This window comes from Ranitomeya imitator, chromosome 5, assembly GCF_032444005.1.
Source record: "Ranitomeya imitator isolate aRanImi1 chromosome 5, aRanImi1.pri, whole genome shotgun sequence".
In the NCBI taxonomy this organism is placed as follows: Eukaryota; Metazoa; Chordata; class Amphibia; order Anura; family Dendrobatidae; genus Ranitomeya; species Ranitomeya imitator.
In genome coordinates this window covers 708,275,498-708,291,743 of record NC_091286.1, presented here as the reverse complement: position 1 = coordinate 708,291,743, position 16,246 = coordinate 708,275,498, and positions in this window count along the sequence as shown.

Here is a 16,246-nt window from a genome sequence, read left to right as displayed (position 1 = left end):
CTTTCATTCTCCACCACTTTTGCTGGGGTCTCCCACCTGGACTTAGGGGGACTTAGCCCATACGCTGTGCAGATGTTCCTATATACAATGCCCGCTGCTTGGTTGGGGCATTCGGTATACGCTGTTCTTGCATTTTGCATCCTGCCACTATGTGTTGGACGGTTTCTGAGGTTTCTTTGCATAGTCTACACCTTGGGTCTTGTCTTGTGTGATAGATTCCTGCTTCTATGGATCTGGTACTTAGTGCTTGCTCTTGTGCTGCTATGATTAGGGCCTCTGTGCTGTCTCGGAGTCCAGCTTTCTCCAGCCATTGGTAGGTTTCTCCATGTCAGCCACCTCCATTATTTGTCGATGGTACATCCCATTGTCTTGCCATGATGCTTCATGTTCCTCTTCTTCCAGATCTGTTGCTGCCTTAGGCTTTCTCTCAGCATCTCATCTTTTGGTGCCATTTTGCTGATGTATTCCTGGATACTCCCTGTTTAATCCGTGATGGTGTCTTGGATTCTTATCAAGCCTCGACCACCCTCCTTGCTGTATATGTATGTACACACCTGTGTATTCTATTCTCCTGGGACGGTCGCGGGTCAGTAGTGTAATTGAATGTGAATAGGCTATATGTTCACTGTGGAAGTGCCCTGCTTAGTAGCATCATTAGCCAGTATCTCGTCCATCACTCATTAGTCAATTGTGTGATTGTCCTGATGGTGGCAGTGGTGGGATATAGAGCATTAAAGGGCCACTGTCACCCCCCTCCAGCCGTTATAAACTAAAAGAGCCACCTTGTGCAGCAGTAATGCTGCAGTCTAACAAGGTGGCTCTTTTAGTTTTTGTTTCTGTTATTCCCACAATAAATGTATTTATAATTCTGCTGAAATACCTGTCTTTGTACCTGGAGGCGGGTCTGAAGCCTCCTCTTAGAAGCGCCCAACTGCCGTCAGTCATCTGTTGTGTAGATTTTCGCCGCCCCGTCAGCGCTGTTATTGTGTGAATTCCGGCGCCTGCGCTCTGCTCTTCTGCCTTGCGCAGGCGCATAGAGCATTTGCCGTCCTAGCGCTGGTGCCGGGTTCCTTTCTGCGCCTGTGCAGTCAGTGCGGCCACCCTGTTACTGAATCCCCGCCCCGCACTGTGTTATGCATTATGCACAGTGCGGGGCTGGGATTCCTGGGCATGCGCACTGCGCTTCTCAGACGCTCCCCAGGTCCCCCGCCTTTCAGCGTTGCCGGAATATACAGGTATCCTTGCCGGCGTCTGGAACAGCCGCACAGAACAATGCTGGAAGGCGGGGGACCTGTGGAGCGTCTGACAAGCGCAGTGCGCATGCCCAGGAATCCCAGCCCCGCACTGTGCATACTGCATAACACAGTGCGGGGCGGGATTCAGTAACAGGCTGGCCGCACTGCCCGTACAGGCGCAGAAAGGAACCCGGCACCAGCGCTAGGACGGATAATGCTCTATGCGCCTGCGCAAAGCAGAAGAGCAGAGCGCAGGCGCCGGATTTCACACAATAATAGCGCTGAGGGGGCGGCGAAAATCAACCTAACAGATGACTGATGGCAGTTGGGCGCTTCTAAGAGGAGGCTTCAGACCCGCCTCCAGGTACAAATACAGGTATTTCAGCGAAATTATAAATACATTTATTGTGGGAATAACAGAAACAAAAACTAAAAGAGCCACCTTGTTAGACTGCAGCATTACTGCTGCACAAGGTGGCTCTTTTAGTTTATAACGGCTGGAGGGGGGTGACAGTGGCCCTTTAATGATTTGATCAATCAGCACAGTCCCTGTGAGGGTTTTGTGGATCGGACTCAGTGTTTAATTACACCTGGGACATTATTGTACGTGTAGCAGTTACACCCCTCTCCCATTCTTGTTTTCTGTCCTCTCATTATAATAAATATATTATATATTATAATTTTATAAATATGGCTGCTGTTGGAGAGGCCTGGTACAACCAGCTGAAGATGGAGTTTTTTGCTGCTATCTGTACACTGAGATGGATTGATGCCTCTCATAAATGCAGAAAGCAAATGATTACTGAACTGTTGCAATTTGAAACACAGCAAGACCCTTACGTGAGCCTCGATGAAGGGGAGGTGAGCCAAAGCCTGTGCAGCTTCTGCAGTGGTCCCAACTACGGATACAAGGCACATCAGTGACCAAAGTAGCCTGGACCCGAACCTGCAGACGGTCGTACTGCAACTCAGCGCAGAAGATAGTGAGGGATGACTGAAGATATTGAGCAATACAAAGGACAAGCAGACATCAAGCCACACATCATGTTCAATGAAAGTACCACCTGGAGCTGGCCCGGTTCCAGCAGTCCCCATCTCCCCAGCACCATCAGTTCAGCGAGCCTGCTACAGCCGAGCCCGTTCAGAGGACTTTGCAGTGTTGGAGAAAGATGTGAACCTTGACAACTCCCTCATAGCCTTTGAGATGCAAATAGTAGCAGATCCTTCCTGCACAGTGGGCCAGGTACAATTGGTGGAGGAAAGTTGAACTTGATTGACCTAGGTCTTTTTTCAACCTATGAGAGGTGCAGCCCTGAAAGTGTTTGAAGCTCTACATGGAGAGCTGGGTGGGGAATATAAGGTAATTAAAAAGGCCTTGATGACAGAATTTAACCTCACTCCTGAGATGTACCAGCAGAAGTTCCCGAAAGATCCACAGTGGGCCCCAGGAAACCTATACTGCCCTCTCATCCACCAGAGGGACGCCACAGAACTGTGGACCAGTGTATGTCTGCCACCAATGAGGAGACCATAAAAGACCTTCAGGAACAAGCAGTTCCTGAACGTCTGCTCACCGGATGCTTGGTAGCTCGTTCGGAACAGTAAACCCAAAGATATGGTTCAACCAGCGAGCATAGCGAACTCCTGTGTGGCCAATCTTGAGCTGCGGTCCCAGGAGAGTTAACTGGAAAGGCCCATGCCAAAAGCCAACCACTTGACCTGCCGCCCATGCCAAAAGCTCAGCTGCGGGGTCTGCTACAGCTGCTTGCAGTAAGCCCATCCTTGATTCCCCCAGGTGATTTACCTGCCATTGTACGGGATATGTCTGTAACGTGTAACTGGAGAGACAACTGTTCTTTTTGTAGGGTGGGGCTGTTGGGAAGGTCTGTGACAACTTGCAGCCTGTTGCTGTCAGCGACACTGTCACTGTAGGGTTCAAGGACACTGGTGCCAAACAAACCCTCATCTGCCCGGAATTGGTGTCCCCTGAAGTCCTAATCCCTGGAAAGACCCTGACTGTCACCGGGATTGAGGGTGTTCGCAGACCTTTGCAGATGGCCTCAGTTTTCCCAGACTGAGGTGCTGGGAAAGGGTTGAGGGATATGGGGGTGTCAGATAAGCTCCCCATAAATATTTTATTGAAGACTGATCTGGGGAAGTTGGTTGCTCAATATGTTCCTGACAAGCTTTCACTATCTGGTAAAAGTTTGTGCACCCCTGGTCAAAATTACTGTTATTGTGAATAGTAACGCAAGTTGACGATGAAATGATCTAAAATGCCTAAAGCTACAGATGACGCATTGCCTTTGTATTTTAAGCAAAAATATATATTTTGTACTTTTTTTTTCATTTTAAAAAATTTCAAAAACCGGAAATGGTCCGATGTAAACGTTTGTGCACCCTGCATGGTTAGTACCTAGTAGCACCCCCTTTTGTAAGTACCACAGCTTGCAGTAAATGCTTATGGTAGCCTGGTAGACAGCTGTGGCATGGCTCTCCTCACTTCCGGCTGGGATTGCGGGCACATGTCCCCTGTAGAGTTCTGTAAATGAAGAATGATTAGAGACTCAATGCTGAAGATGGTGAAGACGTCATGTGTCTGACGCCGCCCGTCCAGTCGTTCTGGCTGCATCTCCAGCACTTGACCTCATCGGCAGTCATCTGGCCATTGTACTGAATGCTCAGCTGTGGCCATTATTCCAGTACATTACATCTCACCTGTGAATTGTTGGATTTGAGCAGATTATCCAGTAAATTGTGTTCTATCTGTTCCCTGGTGAAAATGTATTATCCGTTTCACCAGCTGAGCCTTCTCTGCCGAGCGTCATAGCAAATACCTGCACTAAAGCCACTTGTCCTCAGGAGCCATCAAGATTTCCAACGACTGCGAGGACAACAGATTTATGATGAAAGCAGCATGATGAATGGAGGTGTCAATAGGAGAGGTTCATGCTATGGGCTGTTATAGGGAAACGCTTCCTCGGCTGATGTTATCAGAGACCTGTTCCATTGTCCTCTCAGAGTCCAACCATTGCTCATAGCGAGACTTCTCTTCCTCACGTGAACATTTTTAGCTGCAATTACCATTCCAAGGTTTCTTCAACTTATAAAGGTGGATGCAGATGACATATTTTGCTGGTGAATACAATCCAAAACCCACCTGAAAAAAGGGCCCAGAAAAAACTCAAAATACTAAAAGTCAAGTTTTTGACATGTACAAAGTCCTATCAAGAAGAACGGAGTCACCCGCCAGGGCCTAAGGGTACTCGGTACAGGGTGCGGTCATCGTTAAAGGGGTGGTCACGGTGGCGGCGACTTGATCCGTGGCCCTGGGCGCCCTAGTAAAAGGGATAGTTTTCAAAGGGAGTTGTAAAGCAATAAAAGTTCATGACGCCACCTGTGTTACTTGGTCAGGGGTGACCGATGCTGCTTAAAGGGGTCCTCTGGGGGTGATGGTATGGCAGCTAGATGGTATCGCTTCCCACAGGTGAAGCTGAGTCCCAGGGCTCCCGTTTTGCTGGGCACGGACGGTGAGGTGGATGCCAGCAAATAAATGGAAGACACAGGGTTGTAATGTCTTTACATGGTTTACTGGTTGAATCAGGCCACAGTCCAGAGTACCAGGAACAGGTGGTGATAACGTCCGGTGGGCCTGGAGGCAATGGTGTATCCCTCTCCCAGGGGAGGTCTGTAAGCCTTCCTGCTCGTGTTCGTATGCGAGGTCCCTTCTGCCTCTGGTGATAAGGTCCTGGGACAGTTACCCGTATGGTGGGCAGTGTGAGCCTTTTTATAGGGTCTCTATCACGACCCGGGCTCTTCGAGTACTGCTGCACCTTCAGGTGTGGGTGCGGGCAAATTACATAAAGTCCTTTACCCTCCGATTCTGCGACCTAGAGTTCAACACTACCTCGGGCTCCAGGTGCCCGGTTTCTGCGCTTCAGGTCAGAGGGTGCCGGTCACAGTTCCCCTCTAACGTCTTTCCTTCGCCTTTGTTTCTTTCCTCTGATGCTCACTACATTCCAACCCTTCAGGTTATCTTCCATTCCAGGAGCTGCAGCTGACACGTGGCTGCACGGCCGCACTCTCTGCTCTCAGTCCTCACTCTTCAGTATCTCTGAACAACTGACTTCCACTGACTAACTCCTCCTCCAGACGAGGATATATCTATCTGAGGGAAGCTCCCCTGAATCCGCGTTCAGAGCTCCCCCTTCTGGCCTGGATTCAGAATTTGTTGCATGTAGGTGCTTACCTGGTAAAGGAAATCCCCCTTGCCTCCAAGCATGACATCACCCTCCCCGAAAGGAAGGCAACATCACTGTAACAACCGGTTACCTGGGGTGTTACAGAATCATTTCAGAACTTTTTCCCCCTTTAATGTCACCCACATAATCTTTAGAAATGCATTGAGAAATAAACTGAAATAATTTTGGGTGGAAAATGAAGTATAAAGAAGTAACAATGTAGTTGCATAAATCTGCACTCCCTTACACTGATACTTTGTTGCAATTCCCTGCCAGTTTTTGGCAGCGTTCAGTATTTTTGGGTCGGGGTCTATCTCTCGGCACATCTAGAATTGACAATATTGGCCGCCACAGATTGCGGGGACATCTCCTGTGTACAGCGCCCTCTTCAGGTCACTACAGATTGCGGGGACATCTCCTGTGTACAGCGTCCTATTCAGGTCACCACAGATTGCGGGGACATCTCCTGTGTACAGCGTCCTCTTCAGGTCACCACAGATTGCGGGGGCATCTCCTGTGTACAGCGTCCTCTTCAGGTCACCACAGATTGCGGGGACATCTCCTGTGTACAGCGCCCTCTTCAGGTCACCACAGATTGCGGGGACATCTCCTGTGTACAGCGCCCTCTTCAGGTCACCACAGATTGCGGGGACATCTCCTGTGTACAGCGCCCTCTTCAGGTCACCACAGATTGCGGGGACATCTCCTGTGTACAGCGTCCTCTTCAGGTCACCACAGATTGCGGGGATATCTCCTGTGTACAGCGTCCTCTTCAGGTCACCACAGATTGTGGGGACATCTCCTGTGTACAGCGCCCTCTTCAGGTCACTACAGATTGTGGGGGCATCTCCTGTGTACAGCATCCTCTTCAGGTCACCACAGATTGCGGGGACATCTCCTGTGTACAGCGTCCTCTTCAGGTCACCACAGATTGCGGGGACATCTCCTGTGTACAGCGTCCTCTTCAGGTCACCACAGATTGCGGGGACATCTCCTGTGTACAGCGCTCTCTTCAGGTCACCACAGATTGCGGGGGCATCTCCTGTGTACAGCGCCCTCTTCAGGTCACCACAGATTGCGGGGACATCTCATGTATACCGCGCCCTCTTCAGGTCACCACAGATTGCGGGGACATCTCCTGTGTACAGCGTCCTCTTCAGGTCACCACAGATTTCGGGGATATCTCCTGTGTACAGCGCCCTCTTCAGGTCACCACAGATTGCGGGGACATCTCCTGTGTACAGCGCCCTCTTCAGGTCACCACAGATTGCGGGGACATCTCCTGTGTACAGCGTCCTCTTCAGGTCATCACAGATTGCGGGGACATCTCCTGTGTACAGCGTCCTCTTCAGGTCATCACAGATTGCGGGGATATCTCCTGTGTACAGCGTCCTCTTCAGGTCACCACAGATTGCGGGGACATCTCCTGTGTACAGCGTCCTCTTCAGGTCATCACAGATTGCGGGGATATCTCCTGTGTACAGCGTCCTCTTCAGGTCACCACAGATTGCGGGGACATCTCCTGTGTACAGCGTCCTCTTCAGGTCACCACAGATTGCGGGGACATCTCCTGTGTACAGCGCCCTCTTCAGGTCACCACAGATTGCGGGGACATCTCCTGTGTACAGCGCCCTCTTCAGGTCACCACAGATTGCGGGGACATCTCATGTATACCGCGCCCTCTTCAGGTCACCACAGATTGCGGGGACATCTCCTGTGTACAGCGTCCTCTTCAGGTCACCACAGATTGCGGGGATATCTCCTGTGTACAGCGCCCTCTTCAGGTCACCACAGATTGCGGGGACATCTCCTGTGTACAGCGCCCTCTTCAGGTCACCACAGATTGCGGGGACATCTCCTGTGTACAGCGCCCTCTTCAGGTCACCACAGATTGCGGGGACATCTCCTGTGTACAGCGTCCTCTTCAGGTCACCACAGATTGCGGGGACATCTCCTGTGTACCGCGCCCTCTTCAGGTCACCACAGATTGCGGGGACATCTCCTGTGTACAGCGCCCTCTTCAGGTCACCACAGATTGCGGGGACATCTCCTGTGTACAGCGCCCTCTTCAGGTCACCACAGATTGCGGGGACATCTCCTGTGTACAGCGTCCTCTTCAGGTCACCACAGATTGCGGGGACATCTCCTGTGTACAGCGCCCTCTTCAGATCACCACAGATTGCGGGGACATCTCCTGTGTACAGCGCCCTCTTCAGGTCACCACAGATTGCGGGGCATCTCCTGTGTACAGCGTCCTCTTCAGGTCACCACAGATTGCGGGGCATCTCCTGTGTACAGCGTCCTCTTCAGGTCACCACAGATTGCGGGGACATCTCCTGTGTACAGCGCCCTCTTCAGGTCACCACAGATTGCGGGGACATCTCCTGTGTACAGCGCCCTCTTCAGGTCACCACAGATTGCGGGGACATCTCCTGTGTACAGCGCCCTCTTCAGGACACCACAGATTGCGGGGACATCTCCTGTGTACAGCGCCCTCTTCAGGTCACCACAGATTGCGGGGACATCTCCTGTGTACAGCGCCCTCTTCAGGTCACCACAGATTGCGGGGACATCTCCTGTGTACAGCGCCCTCTTCAGGTCACCACAGATTGCGGGGACATCTCCTGTGTACAGCGCCCTCTTCAGGTCACCACAGATTGCGGGGACATCTCCTGTGTACAGCGCCCTCTTCAGGTCACCACAGATTGCGGGGACATCTCCTGTGTACAGCGTCCTCTTCAGGTCACCACAGATTGCGGGGACATCTCCTGTGTACAGCGCCCTCTTCAGATCACCACAGATTGCGGGGACATCTCCTGTGTACAGCGCCCTCTTCAGGTCACCACAGATTGCGGGGCATCTCCTGTGTACAGCGTCCTCTTCAGGTCACCACAGATTGCGGGGCATCTCCTGTGTACAGCGTCCTCTTCAGGTCACCACAGATTGCGGGGACATCTCCTGTGTACAGCGCCCTCTTCAGGTCACCACAGATTGTGGGGGCATCTCCTGTGTACAGCGCCCTCTTCAGGTCACTACAGATTGCGGGGACATCTCCTGTGTACAGCGCCCTCTTCAGGTCACCACAGATTGCGGGGCATCTCCTGTGTACAGCGTCCTCTTCAGGTCACCACAGATTGCGGGGCATCTCCTGTGTACAGCGTCCTCTTCAGGTCACCACAGATTGCGGGGACATCTCCTGTGTACAGCGCCCTCTTCAGGTCACCACAGATTGCGAGGGCATCTCCTGTGTACAGCGTCCTCTTCAGGTCACCACAGATTGCGGGGGCATCTCCTGTGTACAGTGTCCTCTTCAGGTCACCACAGATTGCGGGGACATCTCCTGTGTACAGCGCCCTCTTCAGGTCACCACAGATTGCGGGGACATCTCCTGTGTACAGCGCCCTCTTCAGGTCACCATAGATTGCGGGGACATCTCCTGTGTACAGCGTCCTCTTCAGGTCACCACAGATTGCGGGGGCATCTCCTGTGTACAGCGTCCTCTTCAGGTCACCACAGATTGCGGGGGCATCTCCTGTGTACAGCGTCCTCTTCAGGTCACCACAGATTGCGGGGGCATCTCCTGTGTACAGCGCCCTCTTCAGGTCACCACAGATTGCGGGGACATCTCCTGTGTACAGCGCCCTCTTCAGGTCACCACAGATTGCGGGGACATCTCCTGTGTACAGCGCCCTCTTCAGGTCACCACAGATTGCGGGGGCATCTCCTGTGTACAGCGTCCTCTTCAGGTCACCACAGATTGCGGGGACATCTCCTGTGTACAGCGTCCTCTTCAGGTCACCACAGATTGCGGGGACATCTCCTGTGTACAGCGCCCTCTTCAGGTCACCACAGATTGCGGGGGCATCTCCTGTGTACAGCGCCCTCTTCAGGTCACCACAGATTATTCAGGTCTGGGCTCGGCCGCTCCAGAACTTTTATCTTCTTCTGGTGAAGTCGTTCTTTTGGTGATGTGAAGGTCACTTTGGTCGTTGTCACTGAAAGGTGAAATTCCTCCTCATCTTCAGCTTTTTAGCAGAGTCCGGAAACTTCTGATGTAGATTTGATTGTGCAGTATTGCCAGGTAGGCTAGGGATAAGGGTATGTGCACACGTCAGGATTTTTTCCTGACAAAATCCTGAGAATTCTGCCAGAAATCCGCGTGCTTTTTTAGCGTGGATTTTGCGCGGAATTTGTGCGTTTTTTTGTGCGGATTTTTTGTGTTTTTTTCCGGACACTTGAATTTGATGGGAAATCCGCAAAAAGTCCGCAAAAATAATGAGCATGTCTGCATTTTTAGCGGTATGCGTTTTTTTTGCGGAAAAAAAGGCAAACATATGCACAAAAAATGCGGAATGCATTCTAAATGATAGGATGCATAATGTTTGCGTCTTTTTAGCGCATTTATATTGTGAAATTCCGCAAAAAAAAAAAACGCTAAAAATCCGGACGTGTGCACATACTCTAAGGCTATGTCCACACGTTCAGGATTTCTTGCAGAAATTTCCTGAGAAAAACCTGAAATTTTCTGCAAGAAATCTGCATGCGTTTTTTGCGCGTTTATGGTGTTTTTTTTTTTTTTTTTTGCGGATTTTTGCGGACATTTCCCAATGCATTATATAGTGGGAAATCCGCAAAATTAATTAACATACTGCGTTTTTTACCGCAATGTTTTTTTTTCGGAAAAAAACGCATCATGTGCACAAAAATTGCAGAATTCATTCTAAATGATGGGATGCATAATGTATGCTGATTTTTTGCAGTTTTATAGCGTTTTTATAGCGAAAAAACCCAAAAAAAAGGCGAAAAATCAGCAACGTGTAAACACAGCCTAAATGCTAGCTCTACAGGTTCTGATTAGTGCACCTGGCTAGCTCTGCATATAATCAGGCTAGGTGTCCATTGCCTGTGTGAACCCTACCTAAGGCCTAATGCCTACCAGAGAGAGTGAATCCCTACAATTGGTGGAAGAAATGCTGGTGTGAAATCCCAGAGAGGAAAGGTGATTGCAGTGTGAAGAATAAGGCTATGCCCACGTTGCGGATTTGCCTCAGGAATTTTTTGTGCTGATTATGCATCTCTTGGCAGAAAACGCAGGTGCGGATTTGTCGCGTTTGTTGTGCGGATTTTGTGCATTTTTGTTGCGGATTTACTGTGTTTTTTACCCCTGCAGATTTCTATAATGGAATGGGTACAAAACGCTTTTAATCCGCAGCGTTTCCGCACAGAATTTTCCGCACCATTAGCACAGCGGGTTTTTTTTCACATTGATTTACATTGTACTGTAAATCACTTGTGGATCTGCAGCGTTTCTGCATGGAAAAAAAACGCTGTGGATCCGCAGGAAATCCTCAACGTGTGCACATAGCCTTAGTCTAGCAGCAGCAGCAGTTTCATCAGGAAACCCAACAACCTTCTGATCCAGCAGGAGTTACATCAGAATTTTATATTTTTCATCTGCCGCAGAAAACAATAAAAAGTAATCATAGCATCGTATTGACCCCAAAATAACAGATAAAAAACACGTCTCAGAGCACAAAATAACAAGTCCTCACAGCCAAAACATGAATTGTTGTGGTTCTCGGAAAACAGCAAGAAAAGCTCATTTTTTTTTATGAATTTCTTCAAATTTTTAGCCACTTAATCGTCCCGAGCTAGAGAATCACAATGTCAGGTCATTTGTACTGTATGATGAACGCCTGTATGTAATGCACTGCGGCCTGAGATCACAAGGATCCGATACTGACCGCCAGCCTTATCCCTTGTGCACATAGATTTCTCCAGAGTCTCTGAAACTTTTGATGTTATTATGCGCTGTAGATGGGGGATATTTAAAGTCCTTACAATTTTTCGATGAAGAACACTTTTCTGACATTGTGTCAAGGTGAAAATATATTTTCTTTATACACTTTTGTACTTTTATATTCTTATGCTGTGAAACAATAAGTTTTTCCCCTTTATGCTTGCTAATGCAAATGTAACTGTATTTAACATGGCTGCCAGTATTCACCTTTGCCCTAATTCTGCTTCTGCTATAGAAGCAAGTTTCACATTCCAGAAGCCAAGTATCATTTTTGTTGAAGTCGAAACTTAAAGTGATGTGGAGAAAGGAGGATCCATCAAATGAGCCAGGACCAACCAGAAAGACTGAATACTAGATATATTGCTTAAACCCCGCCTAACCCCGCCCTCTGCACACCTTCCCCCAATAGATCATATAATGCTGTGTAAAGGAAATAAAGAGTTCAGTTGCTGTGACGTTGCTACACCTTGTAAACACACGAGCATGCACTGAGTGTGAACCAGCCTTTGTCTGACTCATTCTTATCCGGTACCAATGCTCTTATTCTGATTTGGAATGACTGGTGAAGGAAGGGTATTGTCGTGACGACCCCAACAATTTGGCGCAACCAACGTGGGGAGTGGCCGGCAATCCGAGACCCCTGGACCCATGCCTGGACGTCCGTGGACGACACCCGTAGTGGCTGACCTCGAGGACTGATCACCCTCTAAACACGGTAAGTGGAGATCGCATACTATGTATGTGTCACACTTGCTAGTGTTTCAGCCATTATTGGTTTGTCTGTGGTCTCCTTGGGTCCGAGGAGTGACCGGTCGAGTGGTGAGACCGAGCGCGATCCCGTGCCACGCTTCGAACCAGCAACTGAGAGACGTCGCACTCTGCGCATCCTCGTGTACACCACACCTCCTCCACCGGTCATTGTACTCCATTCAACCACCCTACCCATGACTATTGCCTAGTAGTGATAGAGTGAAAGATTGAGAAGTTTGTGAATTGGGGGCGGCTTAGAGGAAGGGATAGGAGATGCAGCCTCTGTGATATTGTACAAATTGGTAATTAAGACGTCCCAAGAGGGGGACCACCAGAATCTCATTGGTAATTAAGACGTCCCAAGAGGGGGACCACCAGAATCTCATTGGTAATTAAGACGTCCCAAGAGGGGGACCACCAGAATCTCATTGGTAATTAAGATGTCCCAAGAGGGGGACCACCAGAATCTCATTGGTAATTAAGACGTCCCAAGAGGGGTACACCAGAATCTCATTGGTAATTAAGACGTCACTGGTGTTCAGCTTAGGGACAGGATATCGAGCACGAGGCTCTTTATTCATAGCACGTTGAACGAGAGGCTCCGTGTTTAGGACACAAGTGTTGTTGTCGCTGTCAGCGGCCTGCTGCAGAAGGGCGTAGTATTCTGTGAGTCATGTTGCGTCTCTTAAAGCAGAAGAAGTCCATGCCCCATAAGTTAGATGAGGATGCTGTGGAAGTCAAGACAATAGTAGAGTCACGAGAGGGCAAGAAGGCAGTCAAGAATGTTGAGAGGTTGTACAAGCATGTAGGATTGCCCTCGTCAGGGAGATTGCAGCCGTCTACATGGCACAATCTCATAGAGAACAAAAGGGGCATGTTGAAAGATAAAGGATTGTTAGAACAAGCGCAAGCTCATCTGCGAGTTGCACGAGGCTTAAAGAACGAGGGATGGAAAGAGGTTGATGGAGAGGGAGGATCAGAGGATGCAGAGCCTGTGTTTGGTTATAAAATACCTCAATCATTGGTTTTTCTAAGGTGTTCTGGCATATGAATTGTGTGAAGGTTTTGTAGAAATTAATTAAGTCTGAGAACTGCTGTATTTCGTTACTCTGTGTGGATTTCCGAGACACCCGATGGGAGGGGTCAAACAGCTGCGTTGTTGTTTTTCTTCTTTCTGTGTTGAGGAATGCTGTGATGTTCTTATCTGTTCTGTGTTTCTGGTATGGAGGGGGCGAGTCGCTGCATCCTCTCGGAATTTTCTATCCTTGTGTAGTATGTGCAATAGTACTATGTTGTATTGAAGTAGAAAGAATTATTGTAAGTTTAAAGTGAAATATGGTGTCTTGTTTTAGAAGGAAATTTGTAAGAGATCGTTTGGTTATCAGTGTAATTGAAAGATTGGTAAAAGATTCATCTGCTTCAAGTTGAGTGGTTGATATATAGCAAATTAAGGATTAACAGAGGACGTGAATTCGGATCTGTTTTTGTTACGTTGAAAAAAAGGAAAGTTGTCTATTACTATGACAAAAAACTGGATGTTTGTGGTGCAGGAAGGAACTGAGAAAGTGACTGAGATTAATGTGTTGGGAAAGCAAACAATAGGAAATCTGGAACAGGGGGTCTCCCTGCTAGATGATATGGTCCCTCCCCAGGAAATTAAGCCTCTTCTCCCGACTGTAAGCCCTATGCCCCTTAACCCCAAGGCACCAATATATCCTAGACTGCCGAGAAGTTCTATGGGCGTCTTATGGTAGTGTTTCAAGATCTGGGATTCTCATTGTAAAATAAAGCCCATTCACACCTTTTTGCAGTAGCTTTGATGTCCGGCCTTAAATCTGAATTGAAAGAGGCAATAATGTCAGTCAGATCCGATATTGAGACTTCCATTCCGGACGATGCATTGAAAAAAAAAAAAAAAAAAAAGTAGTACAAAGTTTTCAGAAGAACTTAACCCATTCTGTATCAGCAGCTGCAGCGATCTTTACTCGCTCTCTAACCCCCACGCAGTACAAGGACACAGCTCCCTTCCTTATCAGTGGCCCAGGCTCCAGCTCCAGCCCCCCTCCCTTACACCAATCCAGTCTCATACTCCAATATCCTTTTTAACCCTATGTCTGGGAATCTCCCTCGCTATGTTAATTCTCAGATCAAGAGCTTGTTTTAAATAGAGTAGATGGCAGACCCAATAAATATACTCTCACAAAACCCATCCCTGTGGGACCTTTCCCTGAAGTTACTGCTCAGTTCATAATCTCTTTTTTATGTCCGGTAAATTTACTGGGGGCAGATTTATTATCACAGTTCCGCTCCAGAGTATAATTCCAAGATGATGGTCAAATGGTATTTATGTTATATAACCCCTATGCAGATGAATATAATGAGATGTGTATCTTACACGCCCTTTCCCGATCAGTTTGCAAAAAAAAAAAAAAAAATATGGGCGAGTGTCTTTAACCCTGTCAGTTAGAATATCCTTATGTCACGCTGCTTCAGTATGTGGGTAATTTTTTGTTGTGTGCACAGACAGAGCAGGAAGCTATTGTTGCCACTGTTAGCCTTCGCAAGTATCTGGCAGATCTGAACTGTCGGGTTTCGGCCTCGAAACTTCGGTTCTGCCTTGGTCAAGTGATATTTTTGGGTCACTGTCTCCTTCAGGGTGCCAGACACCTCACAGAAGAAAGAAAAATAGCAGTCAGCTACAAAAGATAAGACTGAGCTCCAGCGTTTCCTTGGACTATGTATTTATTGTTGTCAGTAGATACCGGACACATCCCGCATAATGCAACCTCTCTACAATGCCCTGAAAGACTGTTCAAGATATGCTGATGATTTTGGCAGATTCCACACCGGATACGCTGTTACTACGGAAGATACTGTAGTGCACGGAGCTGCACTCTCTCCCTCCCTGTCAGGACAAGAAGCAGAACTTCAGGCTCTGTCTACTGCATGTGTTCTGGCCAAGGACAGGCGGGCTGATATATACACGGACTCACAGTATGCATTTGGTATTGCTCATGATTTCGGAGCCCTATGGGCCAATCGAGGGTTTGTACTACTGCCGGGACTCCAGTGAAGAATGCTGAAGCTGTTAAAACTCTCATGGACTCAACCAAATTACCTACTCATGTGGCCATTATCAAAGTTAAGGAGCACGGTACTATGGAACAGTCCACAGACTGTTGGTAACGCCTTTGCGGATATGCAAGCAAAAGCTGCTGCACTCCTACCCGTTGAACAGACCATACCAAATATGGTGACCACACGCTCTCAGCGTAAACAGTTACAAGAAACACTGACTCTACAGGAACCTGATGATCTATGCCAGACTGAGGTTTTCTGCTGGAACCCGCGAGACCGCTTAATGACGATGCAGAGAATGTCTCCAAAGGAAGAAGTGAAGCAGCGGAAGGCTGATGGAGCACGTATGGACAATGGTCTCTGGAAAAAGGACCAACTTGTGTGTTTCCCTAAGCGGATGTACCCTGCTATTGCCATGTGGGCACACGGGCCCACACACCGAGAAAAAAAGAGACCAGGCCCTTGCCCTGGTACAAAAATTCTACTGGACTCCAGGTATTTCTACAGTCCTGACAGCACTCAACCGTGCATGTAATATCTGTCAGACCTGTAATCCCGATCAACTTCAACGTGTACCCCCGAAGCATCTTGCTAAGCCCGACTATGCTCCAGGTGGACCACCTCACGTTGCCTAAGTCTGGAAGGTATGAATATTGTCTGGTGGTTGTCGACATGTTCTCCAGAAGCATTCCCCGTTACCAACATGACTGCAAAGACCACAGCAAAGAAACTGGTGATGGAAGTCAAATGCAGATATGATGTTCCAGAAGTTGTCGAAAGTGACCAAGACCCGGCCTTTTCTTCTCATGTGTATCAGGAGGTTCTGACAATGCTTGGATCCACTGTAGCCCTCCATACTCCGTACCATCCACAATCTAGTGGGAAAGTTAAGAGGCTGAACGGCACACTGAAGGGACAATTGACCAAAATGATGCAGGAGACTACGGCTCCATGGCCAGGGCTCTTATATATTCGTACTACCCCTATTGCAAAACATGGCCTGTCCCCATAGGAGATATTGTTTGGTCTAGGTTCTCAGTTGCAAATTTCAGTTTCAGTAGTTGTCAGAAGAAACTGACCATGCTGTTCAATATGTTATTCAGCTTAGTAAAAATGTTGCTAACACCTATGTTTTAGTTTCT